Source organism: Furipterus horrens, unplaced genomic scaffold (genome assembly GCF_987537825.1).
Source record: "Furipterus horrens unplaced genomic scaffold, mFurHor1.1.pri manual_scaffold_2, whole genome shotgun sequence".
In the NCBI taxonomy this organism is placed as follows: Eukaryota; Metazoa; Chordata; class Mammalia; order Chiroptera; family Furipteridae; genus Furipterus; species Furipterus horrens.
Genome location: NW_028327172.1, coordinates 50,832,034 through 50,838,023, shown reverse-complemented (window position 1 = coordinate 50,838,023; position 5,990 = coordinate 50,832,034).

Below are 5,990 nucleotides of genomic sequence, written 5' to 3'. Positions count from 1 at the left end.
AGGCAGCTGCTGACCATGAATTAGACTCTGTGCCGTGCACTTTAAACGCTTGCTTTCTTTTTCTCACAACAGTCCTCACCAGCAGGTGATAACACCCTTATTTCCAAAGAGAAAATGGGAGCTCACATTTTGGTAAATCACGCCAATGTGCATGACTTTTATTGTGTGGCAGAGTTAGAATGTATTCCCAGGTATGTGCAAATCCAAAGTCTCTGCACTATCCTCCAGCCACACTGCGCCACAAAATGGAAAATTGTTGCTATAATTATATTAGAAGATTTGGAAGTGCCTAGTTGTGGATATATCTTATCTGGAATGTGCTTAAGAGAGAGAAAGTTACCCTAACAGAGACCCAGAGATGTACATGATGAGTTGCCCTGTTTTTTGTGTTTGTTGGGGGGGGGGGGTTGTTTGTATTGTTTGTTTGCTTGTTTGTTTGTTTTTCAGAGATAAGGCTGGGTAGCAGGAATTCTAGGAAGCAGAAACAGCATAGCAAAGACCCAGAGCTTATAAACGTGGGGGTGCATCTAGGAAACAATATTCAAGTGTGGTTAGAGCTATGTGCAAGGGGTAGAAAGTTAAGAAAAGAAATTGGAAGACTAGGTTGGGGCAAGTTTTGAAGAGCCTTAAATTGAGTGGCATTCAGAATAAACTACACTGAACATTACAATAAAATCTCACTATATCATGAAACTCATGGAATGTGTTTCAAGCACCTCCTACATGTAAGGTGCTAAAGTAGAAGGTCTGGTTTAAAATAAATGTATTTTGCTTTTAATTATTGTAGCAAAATTTCTGTGCTGTGTATTAATCTATTCTCTGGACCTCCAAAGTCTGCACACAAAGGCTGACTCTGTCACTGTGTGTTGGTTGAGGATCCTTCCTTGGGAGTACCAGCTTCAGCATCAGTTTTCATTTGAGAGTCTGTGGATCTAGGAGGAAAGAAGATTGAAATGAAAATCCATATTGACCTCTGAGCAGACTTTGGAAGTTGCTTTTCTTTAAAAAAAATCTGATATCAGCACATTTTATTCTGCTTTGCCTTTTTCTCATGAAAAGAACAGAATGAAACAGGTATAGAAAGCATGCCCTTTGCAGACTCTTCCAACCAGTCACAAATTCATTGTGTATGTCCACAGGCAGTGGCTGAGTACCCGCGAGGCTTGCCTCTGCTCTCAGTTAGCCTCAGTATCCCCTATAAAAAGGGACCAAAACAAAGGCTATGTCATACAATAAGGTACTGTGAATATAAAGTATCTGGCATATACAACACATGAGCAAGCACTCAACATCTGTTGAATTGAATTATAATTCCCCCTAATAATTATATCAAGCATTACTTTTAAGGTGTGAAAAACAGAAGTTAGAAGGGAAATTTGCTATTGGGGAATAAAGATTCCTCTCGTCAGAGGCAAATGACCCAAACCACATTCCAATCACATATCTAAGTGCATATGTACAATGATCACATTTAATTCTCAAGCTCCACTGAAAGGTGTGACTTATTAGCCCAACTCAGGGATGAAAACCCTGAGACTTGAGAAGTGAAGGAGAAACTAAGGATAGTCTTTGTGTTGAAACTTAGTTGGCACACAAGATATTCACCTATGCCTCTAACAAAAATATTTTTGAGTGTTTACTATTTCTCATGGGCTCTGCCAGGCTATGTGGGGTGTACAATTAACAAAACTGACATAAAATCTATTTTCAAAGCCTAGTGGGACAGACATATTGTGATGTGCTTTACAAAGAGATAACAGTCAGGTCTCATTTAGAATGAGAAGGAAAGTTAGGGGGACAGGGAATTCAAGCAAATGAATTAGAATGGTTAAAGGCCATGGAATAGAAAAGAATTTAGTATTTTTCCTGGAAATCTTAAAAGGTCCAGTACACAGAAGCTAAATGCATGAAAGGCAGAGTGTTGCAACATAAAGAGAAAAAGAGAAGAGTGGCCAGCTCACACTAGCCTTGTTAAGAAATTTGTATTCTGACATAATATACTTGTTTGTAGACATCTTTACTCCTGTTGGGACGCAGCTGGACGTGTAACTCTAGCTTGAGGACTAAGTGCATAAGAGATGTCAGGATGACATCCATCGCTCATTCAATGAAAATGAGATTTATAGTATTTAGGAAAACCAGAATTTTTTAAAAATCACATAACCAGAAATTTGGAAAAAAATGGATATAAGAATTGTCAAGGCCAGAATTTTAATAAATCTCTTAGCCTTTCCCTAATGCCCACCAGAAGGCTGTTGAAGCTCCAAGTACTACATCTATATTCAAGTCAGGATTAAGCAAGGATGGCACAAGGTTGTGACAGCTGTGTCTGTATCCTTTTATCAGGAAAGCAAGTGCTTTTTCAAATACATCAACAGAAGACTTATGCTTATGTGACATGGCCTCCAAATGAGTCACATGGCCACTTCTAACTGCAGGGGAGTCTGAGAAAGAGCTTGTGTGGCTTTGAAGTTTCAGTAGTATGAGACAGCTAGATTCTGATTGGTGATGTCAGACATAAATACTAAAACAGTAGAAGAATCCCTTTTTCCTAATAATCAGTAATGTTAGCTCCATGCCAATAAGAAAAGGTCAATCAAGCCCCAGCCAATGTGGTTCTGTGGATTGAGTGTCATCCAGCAAAGCAAAAGGTCACCAGTTCGATTCCCAGTCAGGGCACATGCCTAGCTTGCAGGTTTGGTCCCAGGCTGAGGTCAATATTTCTCTCTCACATGGATGTTTCGCTCCCTCTCTGTCTCCCACCCTTCCCCTCTCTCTAAAGAATAAATGTTGTTTAAAAAACTCAAAACAATAGACAAAAGAGTTGAACAGGTATATCACAGAGAAGAAAACACAAATGTCCAATAAACATTTTAAAGTAACTAAGGAAATGCAAATTTAAACCATACTGAGAAATGTATAGGTAATACCAAATGGAAAATATTTAATATTGCCAAGGATGTAAAAGAATGGAGACTACTATGTACTGGTAATGGAGCAGCACCACTTTGGAAAACAATTTATTATTATATCTGTATATCTATCTATGATCCAGTCTATTCCTGGTATGTACCCTAGAAAACTTCCTACACATGTGTACCATGAAACATATATAAAATTTTATACGATGGGATTTTTTTTTTTGAAAAAGCAAAAAAAGACAAAAACAAAAACCCTGACACCTAAATGTCCATCAACAGAAAAAAAATACAGTATATTTACACAATTAAATGTTATACAGCAATTAAAGTTTGAAATGAAGCTATGTATAACTTGATAAATTAAAAATATAAAATATATAATTGAACTAAAATAATCTCAAGAAAAAACAGTAAAAATACTATTACAAGATTCAAGCTAAGCACAATTAAATTTAAATAATTGTTTAGGTGGTTTAAAAAACATTGTTTTAAACAAGGGGATTATAAACCAAAACTTTCACATGGTTACCACATGGAGGAATATGGGAGAGCTCATAGATATGTTCAATCATACTAATAGTATTTGAGTCTGTAAGTTGGATGGTGACCTCGTGGTGGTTCATTTAATCATCATGCTTTATAACTTACATATACCTTACTTACAGTCCTTTATAGGTGCCTAGTATTAGATAATAAAAATTTTCAAAAGAAAACAAGTTATCAAAAAGTGTAAAAAATATGAAATCATTATAAATCTATAAATATAGACATGTGGAAGAATATAAAATGCTGTAATGATAGTTTACATATTTCTTGTTTGAGCTCTTCTGTATTTTCAAACTCCTACAATGAATATATATTATTTTAGTAAGTATTAAAATACAAAAAAAAGGTGTTTATTGAAAATTTTTAAAGCATTGTTTTTTAGTTCATTTGTTCTAAGAGTTGACAATTCCCATTTCATTGTCACTGAGTTCCTTTAACTGAACATTGGTAAATATACCCGAAAGTTAAAGAATTTCTTGTTATCTAGTGGCTCCCAAAGCTAAAGCATGGATGGTGTTAAGTAGCTTAAATTTTTCCCCAAATCCTCTTCATCCATTAGAGAAAGGAATTTTCTAAAATATTTTTGAGTGATGATAACAGATTAAGATGGATGAAAGGGAGAACAGATAATGTTTCATCTGCTTAAAAAAATGTCATTGCCTCTACCACTTTAAACATTTTCAAACTCTTCTCATAATAAGGGACTTGTTTTTATGTCGTGGGTACTAACTGTGGAGAAGAAATCAATTAGAAAACTAGAAAACATGTCCATTGGCTTTTGTGGATATTTCCTCTATTCGTGTTTATAACTATGGTTAGCAAAGCCCTTCCTTTCTTCAGGTGAGAGATACCACCTCACTCCTGCTCTCTGCATCACAGACCCATACACGTCAGGGTCAAAACTGAGGCTTGAGGCTTAGCATTTTCCAATTTGCCCAACAACAAGAACTTTTTTTCTAGTGCCAGAGTATTCTGTGGACCCAACCATATCAGATAATTTTATTTCTTAATTTTTTTAAAGGCAAAATAGATTAAACAATTTTAAGAATGATTTAAGAATCTTTTATTTATAAATTATAACCACCCATTCACATATGTAAAAATGAATCAGATATGAGCCAGAGATACTAATTTTTTTTTTAAGATTTTGTTTATTTATTTTTAGAGAGAGGGGAAAGGAGGGAGAAAGAAAGGGAGAGAAACATCAATCTGTGGTTGCCTCTCGCGCGCCCCCAGCTGGGGACCTGATCCACAACCCAGGTATGTGCCCTGACTGGGAATCAAACCAGCGACCCTTTGGTTCACAGGTCGGCACTCAATCCACTGAGCCACACCAGCCAGGGCAAGATACTAATTTTTTAGGCAGCCAACAATGTTTGGTACCTTTGTGGATGGATTACCAGATACCTTGCAATGGCACCCTGAGATGGGGAACCAGACACAAGTTTGTTTTACTCTTCTAGTCTAAACTATTCATTCTGAAGACCTGAAGTTTAAGACAAGGAAATGACTTGTGAAAGGCAGCTCCACTGGGACTGGGATTGAAATTCAGGCATTTTCATTTCAAATCCAGTTTATCGTCAAGGTATCACAACACCTGAATAAGCCCTCTGGGGCTTCTGTTGCTGCTTCTGCAGCTACATTGAATGACTTGCTGAGTGATTTATAAAAATAATACTGCATGATTGCACTTATATAAGGTACCTAAATAATCAAATTTATAGAAGTGGAGAATAAGATAGTGGTTCCCAGGGGTTAAAGGTGGGAGTTATTGTTCAACAAATACAAAGTTTCAGTTTTGCCAGATGAGTAAATTCTAGAGATCTGCTGTACAACATAGTGCCTATAGTTAGTAAGGCATTTGCATTTCAGAATTTGAGCTTAAAAGGGTAAATCTCATATTAACTATTCTCACAATAAATAAATAAATAAGACATAAGCTTAAGGAAACTGAGAGGTTTTGGTTAGGCCTTTGCTTGTGCTAATGCTATCATGGGTATCTGCATATGTTCAAACTCATCAAATTGTACATAGTCAATATGTGCAGTGTTTGTAGATCAATTATACTTTGATAAAGCTGGGAAGAATGAATTGGCTCCAGCTGACTATAGAAAACAAAATGGCAGTTATGAAGAAGATTGCCGTTGCTACTTTCTTCTTCAACAAGCATTTATTACACACCTTGGTGACTAAAGCAGTCTAGGAGGGGAGAAGAGAAGTGTACAAACAATGATGATATGAAGTTATGGGGAAATTAAGATCTGTTCTAAATTCATCAAGATCCCAGAAGGAAAGAAGAATTCTTCCCTAAAACAAGAAAGGCCAGCTGATGAAGAGTTAGCTGAAAATGGCCAAGTTCCTTTGAGGCTTTATTTCTTTACTTAGGAAGAAACCATTTCTTTATTTCTTCCTTATGAACTTGGTTTCCAGAGTCTTATTTGTCCTCCCCTGAAGATGGTCCAGTTTGTCTACACCTGTAAGAGGAAATAAATCTCTTATGTTCTGGCCTAAATCCAGGAAAGA